At 43.9% G+C, this 19,127-nt stretch overlaps 1 protein-coding gene across 2 annotated transcripts in view; it reads right to left on the bottom strand.

The window, feature by feature from the left end:
* The window catches only part of LOC141131918 (transcriptional regulator QRICH1-like), an 87,239-nt gene extending 68,260 nt beyond the window's left edge, over positions 1–18,979 (bottom strand). For both annotated transcript variants that reach the window (XM_073619740.1, XM_073619739.1), the window contains exon 1: positions 18,726–18,979. The gene's annotated coding sequence lies outside the window, so the exon portion shown is untranslated. The remainder of the gene's footprint in view (positions 1–18,725) is intronic.
* Positions 18,980–19,127: the final 148 nt, after the last annotated feature.

The following is a 19,127-nucleotide window of genomic DNA, read 5'->3' on the forward strand; positions in this document are numbered from 1 at the left end:
GCACATTTCACCTTTTAAGTTTGCACTTAGGTTATCTCAGTATTTATTTTTACACATGGGCTCACCACTATTAAGTTTTTTTCATCACTTTCCAGGACCTCTACTGGGTTCAACACTGTTTATACTCATATAATGATCATTGATATACTCATATTTCCAAATTTGTTCCCATAGGTCCTTGTTGAGGAGTTATACTTCATCACTTCTTTTCACATGGGGAATACACTCCCCGACACACTTTACCCTTTAACATCACCTGATGCCAAGCCTTTGTATATTCCTGCCTCAGCTCCCACAAGATGTGATGTTCTCAGTGCAACTTGTGCCTGCCACCACATGCTACACCCACTGTCCATCTTTGTGATTATTGGTAGATGAGGTTTACTCATTTTATCTGTCTTTTTATACTTTCCATCAGTCAGACTGATGTTCATTATAATTATAGATATTGCATATGGTCCTGATGAGTGGACATATCCACGAAACGCATCGAGCTTTCTCTGATGCCACAGTTACATCATCATATACAATTACATTTATATATTTTACCAACTATGTCTGACCATGTTACATTCTGACAATGTTTTGTGCTAAATCATGTGCAATATGGATGTTGATAGTGGGCATGATACCACTTCACCTCCATATTATGTTACTATGTGTACAAATTATATCTTATGTCATAGCTTCACTTACCATACCTGCATTGTGGTTTTACCTTATCTGTATTAGTATATGTTAATAAAAACACTTTACAGACCCACAGTGCGCTTTTGCGTCTAAGTACATGCTTCATTTAAAGTCCCAAACCTCCTTTTTGTCTCGCATATAAGAGATGGAGGCATTGGACTCACACGTCCTACACCTCATTTAAAGTCCCAACCTTTTTCCTGGGTATACAATATGTTCATCAAGCGGAAGTCTTCTCTATTGCGGTCAGAACCTCTTGGCATTGCTAGCTATTGACATCTATATGTCTATGTGTGACTGTTGTATATATGACTACTTCTGGCATATCAGTGAATTTGTGAATTGGAAGAATTGCACACATGCAGGCATTCACCTTGAGACTTAACACCGTGTGCCTCCTAGGAACCAGCAGTCAATCCAATGCACATATTTTGAGACTAATCTATTGTCCATCAGTGATCAGCAGCAATCTGGGTGCATCTATCTAGTTGTAATCATTAGATGCAGAACATCACATAATTTTTGCAGGGAATACTTAAGTGACAGAAGTCACTTCCACGCATCTTTATCTGACCACTGTATATGCAGCTCCAAAATATAAGAACTCAGAAGTTGTATGCATTGATACACAACTTGTGATCCCATACCAGGAGCTCTAGTACTAGATACCTCCCACCTAGCATATAATAGGCTTGCTATAGTCACTGCTTTCCCATATCCCCGGGGGTCATATGCACATAGGTCGCCTTAACAGGATTCCTCATTTGTGAATTCCTCTCAGCTACACCCATTAAAGCAGAGTGCCACCCAAAAATGGAACTTCCGCTTTAAGGGAGGTGACCCCCTGATATGCCACATTTGGCGTGTCTTTTTTTAGGGGGGGAGCCGGTACTCTCTTTTCAGAGGGTCCCAGCTCCCAATTCCTCCCGGCGCACCGCAGCACTGGAAGGGAGGTCACCTCTCCCCCCTCCCCCTCGGCAATCATCTGGGACACGTCACAGGTCCCAGATGATTGCCCAGCCAGTCACAGTGCAGCTCACGCATGTGCAGTGGGTGCCTGGTGTAAAGCCACAGCCAGGCGCCCATACTTACAACGCCGGCGCCGCAGAGGAGGGGGAGACGAGCGGGGCTTCTCACCCCCCCGCATCGCTGGACCCTGGGACAGGTAAGTGTCCAGTTATTAAAAGTCAGCAGCTTCAGTATTTGTAGCTGCTGAATTTTTTTTTTTTTTAGCAGAATTCCGCTTTAAGCGGTATTTACCGATGACGACCTCTGTGTATATGGCAATTTGGTGTCTGGACCTTTTGTTGTTATTTTGTTAAGTTGTTTTTACATGTCTGTATACCACACTATTTCAGCAGTGTGGGACTTTATAAACTATAACTAGTGTAGATGTTTCCCGATTTCTCAGAATTCCAAGCTATGTTTTTATTCTTTACATTGAATAAACTTTTGTATATTTTTACCAGACTCTAGTATTGCCCTTTGCTGCCTTAGTAGCCGTTCTACCTCTCGGGGTTCCCTCATCTGAGGTCTCCCCCACCTTTTCCTTCAGTGTAGTTTGCTTGGCTATGGCAACAATACCTGATTAGGGCGAGTGGCATTGGGTCTGTATTAACATAAAGAGTTGTGCCATCAGTGGTTCTGTCACTGTCTTGTATCTGAGAACATGAAGAGCCTCATCCACAAATCCCACAAAAGACTTCAAGCTGTCATAGATGTTAACAGCTTCCCGACTGCCTAACGCAGATATACTGTGGCAGAAGGGCACGAACAGGCAGATTAACGTACCTGTACGTTGCCCTTTAAGAGGCGGGTTGCGGGCGCTCGCGGGAGCTCCGTGACCATTGGTCCCATGGACCAGATGTCCGCGAGGATACCCACGATCATCTCATGGTCAGGAAGAACGGGGAGATGCTAATGTAAACAAGCATCTCCCCGTTCTGCCTAGTGACACTGTCACTGATCTCTGCTCCCAGTGATCGGGAGCGGCGATCAGTGTAGTGTCACACACAGCCCCTCCACCCCACAGTTAGAAACACTCCCTAGGACACACTTAACCCCTACAGCTCCACCTAGAGGTTAACCCCTTCACTGCCAGTGACATTTTTACAGTAATCAATGCAATTTTTTTAGCATTAATCGCTGTATTAATGCTAAAGGTCCCAAAAATGTGTCAAAATTGTCCGATGTGTCCGCCATGTCACAGTCACGATAAAAATTGCTGATTACTAGTAAAAAAAAAAAAAAAAAAAAATATTAATAAAAATGCCATAAAACTATCCCCTATTTTGTAGATGCTATAACTTTTGCACAAACCAATCAAACGCTTATTGCGATTTTTTTTACCAAAAATATGTAGAAGAATACATATCGGCCTAAACTGAGGGGGAAAAAAAAAAGTTTTTTTATATATTTTTGGGGGATATTTATTATAGCAAAAAGTAAAAAAAAAAAAAAAAAAAAAAGCGTTTTTATCAAAATCGTCGCTCTTTTGTTTATAGCGCAAAAAAATAAAAGCCGTAGAGGTGATCAAATACCACCAAAAGAAAGCTCTATTTGTGGGGGAAAAAAAAGGACGTCAATTTTGTTTGGGTGCAACGTAGCACGACCGTGCAAATGTCAGTTAAAGTGACGCAGTGCCGAATCGCAAAAAGTGCTCTGGTTAGGAAGGGGGTAAAATCTTCCAGGGCTGAAAGCGGTTAAAGCATCAGACTACAGAGCTCCCCTTTACATCACAGTCCACAAAGTTGTCCCTTACATCAAAGTCGGCAGCGTTCCCCCTGACATTATGGTCTGCAGTGTTTTCCCTTTACAGAGTTTCTACTTACATCAGAGTCTGCTCTCTGCAGTATTGCCCTTTACTTTAGAGCTCCCCTTTATGTCAGGGTCTGCAGAGTTCCCCCTTATGCCCGAATCCTTTCCAGTCCTTGTGCGTGGGCAGATGTGCCAACTGGCTCTTCCATCGGCACATCTACCCGGGACTAGAGGGGCAGGAGACTGTCCAGAGTGGGACTGAAGATCCACTTTAAAAAGAGATTGTACAGTGTATGGTCATGTTACAGGAGATTGTACAATCAGACTGAACAGTGTATGGCCATTTGCTCTCTCCTCCTGTCAGCATGCAGCCTGGCATTGTTCTGCAGATGTGGAACTACAAGTCCCAGCACTCTACAGGCAGGTAGGGGGTAGACGCACAGCTCCTATACACTGATTGGACATTATTAGTAGTGAGCTACAATTCCCACCATACCTTGGCACTGCTCCGCACGCATGGCCGTCTGGGACTTGCATTCCTCCCTCTTCCCGGCTGGTCTTACCCTCTGGTGGGGAGGATAGCTGTACCACCTCTGCCTGGTCTCTGCTCCCCGCCTCTCCTGTACTTGGCCTCCTCCAGGCACACTGTCCAGGTCTCTGAGGCTGCAGCCGGAACTAATGCAACACCTCCGCACTCGGGCCGCCGTGTCCCTGGGTCGGCCCAGCTACCCCTGCGGTAGCCTGTAATTCATAAAAGGCGCCGCCGCCGTTATGTCACCAACTACATGCCCGGCTGTCCATCCCGTCTGAGCCTGGGCTAGCCTCAGCACTGCGCTTGCACACTTCTAAAGCCTGCCCATGGCCATATATTCCCTCAACTTATTTCAACTCGTCAAAATGCAAGCAGGCGAGTTGAAATTTTGAGGGCTGGAATACACTGGAATATTTTTTTTTTTATACTACTGGCAGTAATCAGTGACTTACTGTATAATGGGACAGCGACGGTGCTGCAGGTAATCTGACACTAACTGAAGCAAACAGACATCACCAGTGACAACACTATACATTGTCACTGTACTGTGTACAATCATTAGCAGATCCCGGCCCGTGAATCAAAGGCCAGGACTTACTACAATCACCGTGGGCGTCGGCGGGGGGAGGGAGTGTTGGGGGAGCACATGCATGCATCCTACACCAGAAGGTTTTTAGGCATTTTGCCAAGGCACCCCTGAAAAACCCAGAAGGAACCCTGGTTGAAAAAGGCTGCTTTAGTATGATGGGTCTATTTGGAACTCGCTGGTCTGCATAAAATTGGGTTAAAAGAGTAACCTGAACTTTTGAGAAAAAAAAAAAACACACAAACAATCCGCAGTGAGTGATCAATTTACATAGCAAGGATTTTAATACAAATTTTGTTGCAGATTCCTACCCTTTTCTGCTCTGAAGAAAAAACATTTTGTTCTATTTTTTGTCTTTGATACTGTTTCTGAATGGGAGTGACTAATTTTTCAGTGGACCTTCAGTAATTTTAACATCTTTCCATCTATTAAGTCTTCTGCCCTTGTTGTTTTAACTTTGGATAGTAAAACTTTTTTTCTGCCAGTAAATACCTTATACAGCCCACTTCTTCTTTCTTGTCATTAGCCTAGGCTTATGACATCATGCACAGCTCTCTCTCACTCTCATGAGTTTGCCAGGAGTGGGGATGAGTCATAAGAGGGCCAAAGAGAGCTACAGAGCTGGATATGTGTCTGTGTAAATCCAGGAAGTCAACAGGCAGCAGCTTCAGCTGCCCACAGTTAAAATGGTTGCAGCCAGACTCAGTGGAGGGAGATTTCTGCAGCATATTTGGCAAGTACAGAATCACAGTATATATAAAATATGCAAAGTGGGTGGAGGGAAGCTTCAGAATGGCAAAGATGTTTTTATTGCAAATGTGAGCAGACTGCATTTCCTCTTTAAATCAGCTGATGCACTTTGGTGATTCTGATGAGAAATGTCGCAGTGTCTTCATCAGTTTAGAATTAAATATTAGCGAGCTACTCACCAAAAATTATTCCTGTTGCAGAGAATGCCTAAAACCCGACTTGTACCTTGTTGCAGAGTTTTTCACCCAAGCAGGAAATGACATTTCTGGGGCTGTCCTGTACACCTGTGTACAGAAGGCCCCATGTTGCCATATTGCATTGGATTTTAGAGAAATTGGTAGTTCTGCAATTTTAAAAAGGAAAGGTAATTCTTAATAATATTCAATGGAATATGGCTTGTGTAGCAAATGTATAGCCTATATTTTTTCCCCTATATTTTTTTTCACAAAAGCAGAGTAACACTTTAGGAAAAATGCTAGGTCATCTGTAGTAATAAAAGGTTCTCAGATAAGATAAGCCTGGAGCGCAAATGTTGGCATGAAAACCAGTGGGCACTATGCAAGTGTATTTCACTGTGTTTAACAAGTTATCATATTAAATGGTTTTAAAGTCTAAATGTTTTTTGCTTTAGAGGTAAAAAACACCCATCTATCTTTCTTAAACCTCGTACACATGATAAGAATATTGGACTAGTAATCAACTTTTTTTTTGCTGGCTAGTCTCATATCGAAAACAAATAGGTTACAAGAGTTACAAAAATTCTCGTAAGACAACAAACCGCTTCCCACGATGATGTAATGTATTTTTTTGTTTCCGAGCATGCACGGTCTTGGTCACTCAATTTTTTTCTGGATGAATACTGTACTGATTAAAAACAAAAATCGTTTGTTCTGGTATTGGATGAGAACATTTTTAGTGCTTGTCCTTTCGGATAACTTTGCATGAACTGTCGAGATCGGCTCTCAAAAGCTGTGTACTAACAAGTCAGATTATCGGAAGGTCGCTCTAAAAGCGGTAATTTTTTATTCAATTTTCTCATTGTGTGTACTAGGCATAAGCCCATCTGTCCCTAAACACTAACCTGGCTTCTGTAACTGCTTTAGCATCTCAGCTGCAGCACCGCTCCCCTCACTCCCTGACCTCACAAGAGACACTGAGGGTAGTGGGAGCCATAGGCTCTGCTGTGGTCAGCTAAACTTCTGTGATGAGGGAGCGGGGACGTGGTTTACTTGCTATGTGTGTGTCTATGGATGCACACAGCCCAGCTCATGAATGTGCACGCACTGGTGCCTCCATGGCACATGGCTTCCTAAGGTGGTCCCCAGAGCATGGAAAAGTTGACAGCACCAGCTGGGGATTGCCGGAAGAGCAGACAATAGTGTTTTCTGTGCAATTGTTGCACAGAGCAGGCATGACCTCTTTTCTTAAAAAAAAAAAAAAAAAAAAAAAGTCTTTAATATTACTTTGAGTGCACCATTTACAGGTTTAATTTTACATTAAGGTATTAACAGAAGAAAGTCTGTATTCCAAGACAAAACAATTCCAGAAACAAAAATGGACCGGGAAAAGGTTTGATGAATCGATGACCAATAATGTGTTTGCCTTTACAGAACAGCATAACAAGCATTATACTGTGTCACACATAAGAACTCCACATAATTCCATTTATTGATTTTGTGTGTGTGCTCTCAGGATTAGCTCACCATTCTAGTTTAAGGGCTCTTGCACACAGACTAGCTAAGTCCGATCAGCATAATGCAGACATATTTCCTCCACCCAAGCAGCCCAGATGCAGCTTGCAAAAAAAAAAAAAAAAGGAACATTTTCTACTGTACTTCAATTTAAATCATGTCAATGACTAGCGTTGCATCTGGGCTGCCTTGATGGAGTAAATACATTGGCAATTATGCTGAGTGGGCTCAGAGTTGTAATAGCAATACAAACAATTATTTTTCACTATACAATATAAGTTTACTTGAAAAACCTCCTTTCACGTATGATTTGTTGTCTCTTTGCCAGCCATCTCTTTCCTCAACTTCCTGTTAAAATAAACCTACCATTAAAATTATAGACTGATCATTTATTTCTTTGTCAGTGGGCAAACGTACAAAACCAGCCGGGGATCAAATACTATTTTCCCCCCTCACTGTAATTGTGAAGTGGAAGGAAAATGATAAATGGTTTTCAAAATATTTTACAAATAACTGAAAAGTGTGGTGTGTATTTGTATTCAGCCCCCTTTACTGTGATACCCCTAACTAAAATCTAGTGGAACCAATTGAATTCAGAAGTCACCTAATTAGTAAACAGTCCACCTGTGTGTAATTTTATCTCATAGTATAAATATACAGCTGTTCTGTGAAGCCCTCAGTGGTTTGTTAGAGAACGTTGGTGAACAAACAGCATTATGAAGGCCAAGGAAGAAACACATCAGACAGGTCAGGGATAAAGTTGTATAGAGGTTTAAAGCAAGGTTAGGTTGAAAAAAAAAAAAAATAAAAATATCCCAAGCTTTGAACATTTTACAGGAGCACTGTTCAAACCATCACCCGAAAATGGAAAGCATATGGCACAACCGCAAACCTACTAAGACATGGTAGTACACCTAAACTGACAGGCGGCACAAGGAGAGCATTAATCAGAGAAGCAGCCAAGAGGCCCATGGTAACTCTGGAGGAGCTGCAGAGATCCACAGCTCAGGTGGGAGAATCTGTCCACAGGACAACTATTAGTCATGCACTCTACAAATCTGGCCTTTAAGGAAGAGTGGCAAGAAGAAAGACATTATTGAAAGAAAGCCATAAGAAGTCCTGTTTGCGAGAAGCCATTTGGGGGACAAAGCAAATGTGGAAGAAGGTACTCTGGTCAGATGAGACCAAAATTTAACTTTTTGGCCTAAAAGCAAAACGCTATGTGTGGCGGAAAACTAACACTGCACATCACTCTGAACAAACCATCCCCACTGTGAAACATGGTGGTGACAGCATCATGTTGTAGGGATGATTTTCTTCAGCTGGGACAGGGAAGCTGGTCAGTTGATGGGAAGATGGATGGAGTCATATACAGGGCAATCTTAGAAGAAAACCTGTTAGATTCTGCAAAAGAATTGAGACTGGGGTGGAGGTTCACCTTCCAGCAAGACAACAACCCTAAACATACAGCCAGAGCTACAATGGAATGGTTTGGATCAAAGCACATTCATAGGTTAGAATGGCCCAGTCAAAGTCCAGACTCAATCCAATTGAGAATCTGTGGTAAGATTTGAAAACTGCTGTTCACAGATGCTCTCCATCCAATCTGACAGAGCTTGAGCTATTTTGCAAAGAAGAATGGGCAAAACGGTCACTCTCTAGATGTGCAAAGCTGGTAGAGACATTCCCAAAAAGACTTGCAGCTGTAATTGCATAGAAAACTGGTTCTACAAAGTATTGACTCGGGGGGCTGAACACAAATGCAAAAAGAAAAAAAACAGGATTTTTAAAACAGCTTACCTGTAAAATCCTTTTCTTTGAGGTACATCAGGGGACACAGAGCCATAGTAATTACTATGTGGTTATAGGCCACCTTTAGGTGATGGACACTGGCACGCCCTAAATTAAGAAGTGCACTCCCTATATAACCCCTCCCACTACTGGGAGTATTCAGTTTTGTAGCCAAGCAATACACGTGTATACCAAGAAGGGAGGGACCTCTGTGTCCCCTGATGTACCTCAAAGAAAAGGATTTTACAGGTAAGCCGTTTTAAAAATCCTGTTTTCTTTTCATACATCAGGGGACACAGAGCCATAGTAATTACTATGTGGGATGTTCCATAGCAATGGCAACTGAAGGGAGGGAGACACAATAAAAAGGTAGGGCATTAAGAGGCCAGAGGACTTATATTGCAGCCTGCAGTACACTATGCCCAAAGGCAATATCCTCATGACCCTTTACATCGATTTGATAGAATCTGGTAAATATATGGACTGAAGACCAAGTTGCGGCCTTGCAGATCTGAGCCACAGAGGCCTGGTGACGCACCGCCCATTAGGCACTAACAGCCCTGGTGGAATGTGTTTTAACATGAAAAGGAGGAACTTTCTTCCCCAGACCATAAGATTAAACAATCACTTGACTAATCCATTTGGAAATAGTAGATTTCAATGCTGCTTGTCCTCTTTTAGGACCTTCTGGCAGCACAAACAAAATATTTGTTTTTGTGAATCTTACTACATCAAGGGAATGTAGTGCCTTCTTTTCCTTAGATCGAGACTCTGGGAAAAAAGGCAGAATAATATCCAGTTTCAGGTGAGAACCTGTCATCAATTTCGGTAGAAATTTAGGATGAGGCCGCAATACCACCTTATCCTTATGCATGATTTAAAATATGGCTCTTTACAAGCCAGAGCCGCCAATTCCGATATTCTTCTTGGCAGAAGATATGGCAACCAAAAAGACTATTTTTCTTTAAAAGAACTAAGGGAATTTCCCGTATAGGTTCAAAAGGCTGATCTGTAAAGCCGACAAGACTAAAATTCAAATCCCGAGGATTTAGAGGTGCCCGACAGGGGGATTAATTCTTGTTGTCCACTGAATAAAAGTACGCACCAGAGAGTAAGAAGCAAGAGGCCGTTGAAAAAAATATTGATAAGGCCGAGACCTGGCCCTTGATCGTACTCAGGGCCAGGTTCATTTCTAATCCCATATGCAGGAATTTAAGAATCCTACTTATGACATACTTCCTGGGGTGCCAACCCCTGAATCCATACCAGAGAATATGTGCCTTCCAGATTCTAAAGTAAATGACTCTGGAGGCCGGCTTAATCAAAGTAGACACTACTGAAGGAGATAACCCACGATCCTTTAGAATGTGGGGTTCAATAGCAAACCACTAAATTTAGCGTTTGTAAGGTAGGATGGAATACCGGACCTTGAGCTAGAAGGTCTGGCCATAATGGCAGGGTCCAAGGGACTTCTACTGCCATCTTTATGATCTCTGCAAACCAAGATCTTCTGAGCCACCCTAGGACCACCAGAATGGCTTCTTCCCCTTCCTGCTTGATTCTGCGGAGAAGGCGTGGAAGTAGAACTGGAGGAATGCATAGATCAGTGAAAAAACTGATCCTATTGGGAAGACCAAGGCATCTGTTCCGCACGCTAGCGGATCCTTCGTTCTAGACACAAAGTTGTCGACTTTGTTGTTGAATCTGGACGCGAACAGATCTCTGTCCAGGATACCCCATTCTTGACATATCGAGAGGAAGATGTCGGGGTGAAGGGACCATTCTCCCGGAAACAATAGTTGACGACTCAATAGTCCCCCTGCCAATTCTCTATCCCTGGAATGGACATTGCTGATAGACAAGGTAAGTTGCTTTCTGCCCAAGCTAGTACATGATTCACTTCTTTTTGGACTGCACGACTTCTCGTGCCCCCTTGGTGATTGATGTAAGCCATAGCCGTGGCATTGCCGGATTGAATCCTGACAGGACAATTCCGCAGCTTGAGCGTCTGGAAATCCAGGGCCAGATGTACTGCCCTAATTTCTAGAACGTTGATGGTCAAGGTCCTTTCTGGTCCTTGGACCACTTCCCCTGGACAGAAGCTTCTTCCAGGACTGTGTGCCAACCTAGAAGGCTGGCATCCGTTGTTACCATTTTCCAAGATACTGGTAAAAAAATAATTTCCCCTTTTGGAGGTAGCTGACACCAATTACGGCTCAGACACACCTGGGGGGATAAGAGCATTGGAAAAAAACCAAAGCCTGAACCTTCTTGTTCCAGACCGACAGAATAGCGTTTGTAGCAGTCTTGAATGAAACTGCGCATAAGGAACGGCCTCGAAGGAGGCCACCATTTTCCTTAACCATTCCATGCACATCTGAATGGAAAGATTTCTCCTTGTTTTGACCAATTGAATCAGTTCTTTACTGGAACCAATGCTTGCCTGGGGTAAGAATATCCTCTTTGTACGGTATCTATGACTAGCCCCAAGAACTGTAATCTCCTTGATGGTTTTAAGGAGGATTTTTCTAGGTTGAGCATCCAACCTAGGCATTCCAGGTAGCTTACAGTAGAGACTAAACTTTGGTTTAGGCCAGAGACTGATTGATCTACTAAAAGCAGATCATCTAAATAGGCGAAGACCGTTAACCTGACTAAGGGAGGTGTCAGGATTTTTGTGAATACCCGTGGTGCAGTGGCTAGACCAAATGGCAGAGCCACAAACTGAAAATGGCGATTTTCTACTTTGAAGTGTAGAAAATTCTGATGAACGGGAAATATCGGTACGTGGAGATATGCATCTTTGATATCGATTGATGCCAGAACTCTCCTCCTTGCAAAATGGAGACCACCGATCGGATTGCCTCCATGCGAAAAGACCAGATATTTAAGTGCTGGTTCAGATCTTTGAGATCTAAAATGGGTCTTACCTCCCCGTTTGGTTTTGGAACCGTAAGAAAAAAAGGTTTGAATAAAACCCTGAACTCTGTTCCTCTAAGGGAACCTCTGATATCACCTCTTGAGATAAAAGATGATCCAGAGCTAAAAAGAGAGACTTCCTTTCCTCTGGATTTCTGTAAACATTTGACTTTAGAAAACAAGGAAACGGGAACTCTCGGAACTCTAGTTTGTAACCTAGAGAAACTGAGGAAGCCCATCTGTCCTGACATTGTTCCTGCCAGATTTGAAAATTGCAGAAGCCTTCCCCCCCACCTGAGCAAACGGGGCTGCTCCTTCATAAGGAGGCCTTAGCATTTTGCTTTGTCAGGCTTTCTGCCCCAAGACCTCTTCTGGCCCTGGGACTGCCCCTGAGGTCTACCTCTTGAGCTTGACAGTGAAGGCCATCGAGACTGCCTAGGGGCAGATGCTCCTGGTACTGAGAGGAAGCACGCTAAAAAGGAGAAATATTTGAACTTCTTCTTTTACTGGCAAAAGAACTTTTCCCATTAGAAAACATTTGGATATATTTATCCAGATCGTCTCCAGTAACCGTTCACATGAAAAGGGAAACTGGCTAGGAGCTTTTTACATGGTGCTTCGGCTGACCAATTTACCAGCCACAGGACTCTGTGTGTATGTACTAGTCCCAGCATAAGCCGTAAGCCGTGAAGCTTGAATGATACAATTTATCATTGCATCCACCGTAGTGCATCTGATATGCCAGCCCATTGCTGGGCCTGCTGATCAGGAAGAATCTTAAGTATCTCTACAAACTGATCCTTTATGGATGGAGATACCCCAATTGCCGTACGAATCGGCTGCGCTACTGAACCTGCCAGAGACATGTTGTTCTTAAGCAGAAGTTCCAACTTTTTATCTGTTGAATCCTTTATCATTTGCGCATTGTCTATTGGACAAGTGAGATTTTTATTCCCCGAGGTGATTGCAGCATTAAATTGCTGGAACCTCCCACTTCTTATAGAATTCTTCCTCCATAGATACACTTTTTTGGAGGAAAAAAAACAGCTTATCCAGGAGTTCCCATTCTGAATATAACAGCTTTTTTAGCCCTGAATGGATAGGAAAAGCGTCCCCCAGACAGGGAAGGTTAGTGATCCCAACCAGAGGTGGGCTCATCACTAGACTGCACTACAGGCAGCAAAAGGGTTAAACGAACCAATCTAGTGAAGGAGTGTACCAGAAATGTGAGATTACTCCCTCCATACTAGGATCCTCAGAAGAGGATATATTAGTATCTTCCAGGTCTCTTTGGAAGACCTTCCTGATCCCCTGCCCCTTGTACCTCACAATGAGGGTCCTGAGCACTGGATGGGGATCTGCTATGATAGATACCACTATGGAAAGTGATCATAGCATCAATCTTCTTTTTCCACTAGAAATGGTAGAAGAAAAAACCTCCTGGGTGATATATATACAGGGACTGAAGTGTCCAGCGCTGCTGCAACACCAGTCTCTCCTGATGGCTCATTCTGACTGACCGCATCACTTTCAGAGGAGGATGACATTCTTTTGGACATGGATTTAGGTTGTTTGTAAAATAATCAAACCACTACCACTCATAGCCTAACGCACAAAGCAGAGGCACTACCAAAAGAATGCATACACTGCTAGGCTATAGTCCAGCAATAAACCCAGCCTGAAAACAATGTGTCAACGGAAATACCTGTGTTACCAACCTGTGAAATAGCCACCTCCGCTTTTGTGTCCCTCCACAGCCTGCAGCAGCACACAGTGTGTTTTTAAAAACTACCTCCATGCGTCCCGGCGTTGGAGAACGCAGACAGCCCCGCCCCCCGCGCTGCTTACGGCTCCACCCTCTTTTTTTTTTTTTTTTTTTTAAATGAATCTGGGCCTCTACTCTCCCCCGAGCGGGGAATCCCAGCGCAGGGGCTACCCACAGGAAGACAAGTTACCCCTCTTACCAGAGGATCTGCTTTGCCGGAGGAGAAGGAGGAAGTGTTCGCTCCTGACACAGCGGCTGTTTTCAGCATGAGGTGGTGAGTGCTCAATACAGCCCCCAGTGGTGACACATAAGCATGACAACATTATTCAGTTAAAAGAGACTTTCATGAAAAAATTCAAAAATCCCAACTTACCTTTTCCCGCCGCAGGGTTATCTGTGGTAAACCATCAGACCCAATCTTCTCCCTTCATGGTGAGCTCCGTAAAACCTTCAGGAACAGGGGAACCTCGAGGTATCCCACAATCCTGGACCTGCAACAGCACCCTGCCAGTAAAACTTTATTGGCCTTACTACCAAAAGTACTGGATCCCAGGGTCCAGCTCTCTAGAAAGAGAAGCATTCGCAAGCAAAAACCTCGTTTCTTTGGATATGAGGCCCGGGTACCATTCAACCTGGCCTGAAAGACACTCTGAATGGATCCGTCAGCATGGCTAGCCCCAACAAGGATTGTTCCAGTGGAGCTCAGCACATCTTTACTCGTGACCAACACCTTAGACACTGGCGAAAAAACTGAATACTCCCAGTAGTGGGAGGGGTTATATAGGGAGTGCACCTCTTAATTTAGGGCGTGCCAGTGTCCATCACCTAAAGGTGGCCTATTAACCACATAGTAATTACTATGGCTCTGTGTCCCCTGATGTATGAAAAGAAACATTTATTATTTTCCTTACACATAACAACTACGCCACTTTGTGTTGGTCGATCACATAAAATCCCAATAAAATACATTTACGTTTTTGGTTGTAACATGACAAAACGTGGAAAACTTTAAAAGGGGTATGACTACTTTTTCAAGGCACTGTATGTGAACTGAGCGGTTCTAAAGGCAGGTGGTTTATGATCTTAATACATCCTATGCATTAAGATAAAAAAAAAAACTTCTGTATGCAGCAGCCCCCCTAATACTTACCTGAGCCCCATCTCGATCCAGAAATGTTGCACAAGAGCATCGGCTGTCCGGGACCCTTCCTCCTGATTGGCTGACACACAGCAGCGTGCGCCATTGCTTCCCGCTGCTGTCAATCAAGGTCAGTGAGCCAATGAGGAAAGAAAAGGGGGCGAGGCCAAGCCGTGGCTCTGTGTCTGAATGGACACTCAGAACAGCAGCAGCTCAGCTCGGGTGCCCCCATAGCAAACTGCTTGTTGTAGGGGCACTCAGCCGCGGGGAGGATCCAGAAGCGCCAGCGAGGGACCCAAGAAGTGGAGGATCTGGGCTGTTGTGTGCAAAACCACTGCACAGAGCAGGTAAGTATAACATGTTTGTTTCTTTTTTTGTTTTTTAAACTAGACTTACTATCAAAAGTAATTTTCTAGCAAATAAAAAATGTGTGCGAAAAAAAATGTTGCCCTGGTAGAAAAGTGGTCAATCCTTAATGAGTACAAGTAGTGCACTTATTTGCAGTCATGTGTACTGCTCTCCTTAAATTACAAAACCTGGTCAACATTGTGCCTGATACCGCGGTGCATGCGTGGGTAGAGATTTAAAGAATGGGAGGTTTACAGTGCTTGTACGAACCAGTGCTGGATGCGTCAACATATACAGTACTACTATATTCAATTGAGGGAAGCTGGCTGAGGAGGGTGGCTGATACCGCCATTACTAGGCACAAAGATGTGATCCTATTAAAGTGGAACTTCATCCAAAAGGGGAAGTTCCACTTGTTTGCAACCTCCACTGCCACATTTAGAACTACTTTGGGGGGGTGGGGAGCAGGTACCTGGTTTTTAACAGGTAGCCATTCCCACTTATGGTCAGATCGCCATGGCGACGTTCATGCCCCCCCACTGCCTTCTGGGACACATCACAGGTACCAGAAGACAGCGGGACCATCCACAAAGCGCAGTGCAACTCGCACATGCACAGTAGGAAATTGGCTGTGAAGCCGGAAGGCTTCACTACCAGGTTTCTCTTACCTAAAATACCAGCGCCTGCACCCGAAGCAGAATGGCTTGAGGACAGCGCTGGAGCCCTGGACAGGTAAGTGTCCTTATATTACATTATTTGTAGACGCTGACTTAATTTGAGGGAGACTGGAGCTCCGCTTTAACTGCTTCAATACTGGGCACTTTTACCTCCTTCCTGTCCAGGACAATTTTCAGCGCTGTCATATTTTGAATGACAAATTGCACAGTCATGCAACACTGTACCCAAATGAAAATTTTTATCATTTTTTTTTTCCACACAAATAAAGCTTTATTTTTGTGGTATTTAATTACAGCTGGGTTTTTTATTTTTTGCTAAAACAAAAAAAAAAAAACCCTGTCTGTACAATTTACAAAATATTTCCTACTTAGGATTTTCAGCTCCCAGATTTGGCAAAAATAATACCGCTACTCAAAAAATACAACACATTTTCACATTCCCAGTAGAACTCTCGACGGTATAGGCAAGAATTTTCTAAGGTAACACACATCAAAGTTAATGTTGAGCCTATTCACACTTGTGCACTGCCCTGCCACTCATTTTTGAAAATAGCTCAGGTCCATTTTTTGTCCGCTTTTATGCATTTTGAGGACCATAGAAGTCAAAATGTAAAAACATATGCATGATGCATTTATAAGCAATTTTTAGCCCCTGGTAACAAGCCTAAATAGTTTTTTTTTTTTTTTTATTGACCAAAATGAAAAACACATGACAATGCATAAAAAATAAATAAAATTAAAAAAAAAAAAACACACAAAAACAGAACAGCATAATGTGTAAATCCACAACCATTAGATATGCTTCCATAAAAAAATACATATCATACACAAACAGGTTTCCTGAGCAGATGCTGCCACATTTCCTAATCTAGATGTGCAGAGATGCTCCCAATACTAAAGAGATACAATTACTGTAAATTCCATAAAATAATCTTATCATGCAAATAGTAAGAATATGGAACCCCTCACCACAAGCTATCATGATTACTGTACCCCTTATGACCAACTTTTATAAAATACAGCACCCCTCAGGAGAACCACTGCTCGGAGAACTCAGTTTTAGGCCGGTCATACACAGTTTGAATTGATTAAAGTCGTTAATGGGCAGGCTGAATGTACCAACTTGATCTACCGATCAACTTGGGTACAACCAGCCTGCCGAATTCTCTTGCAATTATTGGTAATGGCTGCTATAGCCGTTAGGGACAATGGTCCAGGCAGGAGGGATTCCCCTGTCAACACTGTCTTTTCTGCAACCATTTGCTCCGTGTATGGCCGGCCTTACTGTGTTTTCAAGTTATCCAGTTGGAGCTGGTCACTAAATGACTTTTGGCTTCCCATGTATAATGTATTCCTATCGGGGTGTCAGACTGTCTGAGATGGGCATTGTCTGTTATAATGTGATTAGCTCTTATTGGATGGCTTTCTATATAAATTCAGTGTGTATGTCTAATAAAGCAGTTCTTATTTACTTCAAAAAAATTGTGTTGTCTAGTTCAGGGTTTCTCAAACTTTTTTCAGTCAAGGCACCCCATTTCTTACCTGTAAAAACTCTTCTAACAGTTTTACATAACGTAGCAACATCCACAAGTCCAAGCAGGACACCCAACATTAGAGGTGATTTATTCTTCCAAAGCAAATACACTTTAGCAAACTGGCACTGACTAGTGTTCCAATGTTTCTCTTGTCCCTCAGTTTTTCTCCATCACTCAGCTAATGTGACTCCACCGCTGATGGAGAGGGGCATGGGAGGGTCATACAAGGATTCTATGAAGGCAACTGACATCCTTCTTATCAATTGATGAAGCCATTGGCCATTAGGATGCCGGCTGCTAGAAGGTTGTAATGGTTGACAATGAAAACATGGGGCTTTGACTTGTATAAAATTATTGGGCAATTTTTATGCATTTTGCCAAGTCACCCCTGAAGAAACCTAAAGAAACCGTGGCTGAAAAGGGCTGGTCTAGTTCTTTAGGGTAGCTACAGCTATAGTCACTTGCCTCATATTCCAGAGCTTGGGGAGCAGCTTCCTGGCGAAGATACCCCAGTCGGGGTGTCCGGAGTCCATCACAATGTCTTCTATTATAATTAAAGCACTCCTTTATGATGGTGTCTATTAGAATTACCACACCCCTCATGATGGTCACTATTAGAATTACTGCACCCCTCATGATTGCCTCTATTACAATTACTGCACCCCTCATGATTGCCTCTATTACAATTACTGCACCCCTCATGATGGTGTCTATTAGAACTACAGCACCCCTCATGATGGTCTCTATTAAAATTACTGCACCCTTCATGATGGTCTCTATTAGAATTCTAGCCCCCCACATGATGGTCTCTATTAGAATCACAGCCCCCCTCATGATGGCCTCTATTAGAATCACAGCCCCCCTCATGATGGCCTCTATTAGAATCACAGCCCCCCTCATGATGGCCTCTATTAGAATCACAGCCCACCTCATGATGGCCTCTATTAGAATCACAGCCCACCTCATGATGGCCTCTATTAGAATCACAGCCCACCTCATGATGGCCTCTATTAGAATCACAGCCCACCTCATGATGGCCTCTATTAGAATCACAGCCCCCCTCATGATGGCCTCTATTAGGATCACAGCCCCCCTCATGATGGCCTCTATTAGGATCACAGCCCCCCTCATGATGGCCTCTATTAGAACTCTAGCCCCCCTCATGATGGTCTCTATTAGAATCACAGCCCCCCATATGATGGGCTCCATGATGCTGCCAGCAGTGAATGGCTGTATGGTATGGTGACGATCCCTCCATGCAGTGGTGCCTGTCCTCCTGGTGTCGGTAGGGATGAATGGTGTGGCCCCGGAGCAGAAAGTTGTGTGGGATGAGAAGAGGAGATAAAGAGAAGTGATGATAAGAGAAGTGATGATGACCTGTGATGGAGCCGGACGGCCCTCCCTCCCCCTCCCCTCACACCCCCGTGCTCCAGGCTGCCTGTGGGTGTCAGTATGGCACTGCCAGGCAGAGGGATGCTCCGGGCCAGGCTGGAAGGCGCTGAATCACTGCCGCCTGTGGTGGAGGTGGCCGCGGATGCTCATTTACCTCTTTGTTGTTTCCGGCCTTATTCACAGAGCGGGGAGGCCTCCGTGCCAGGAACTCAACCCTCGCTAGGAGCAGCAGTGGCCGTGGTCCGCCTCTTTCCTGCGCTCTCTCACTGTTTAGTCACCCCTGTCACAGACAGCAGGGGGTCCGGGGCGCGCCGGCCGCCATCTTGTTTTTACATACGAACTCCGACCCCGAACACACGGCCGCGAGAGCGCGCATCGCAACGTCACGCGACGACACAACGGTGCGGTGCGCGCGGCTCCGCTGGTATCGATGTGTGAGGTGCTCGGATGGTGAGGCGGTTGGTTGTCATTGGAAAGGCGGCAGTATGAGGATGGTGACTGGACGGAATACTGACAAGCATATAGCTCTGTACGTATCCGTTATGTGTATGAGGAA

Source organism: Aquarana catesbeiana, linkage group LG03 (assembly GCF_042186555.1).
Source record: "Aquarana catesbeiana isolate 2022-GZ linkage group LG03, ASM4218655v1, whole genome shotgun sequence".
NCBI classification, from domain to species: Eukaryota; Metazoa; Chordata; class Amphibia; order Anura; family Ranidae; genus Aquarana; species Aquarana catesbeiana.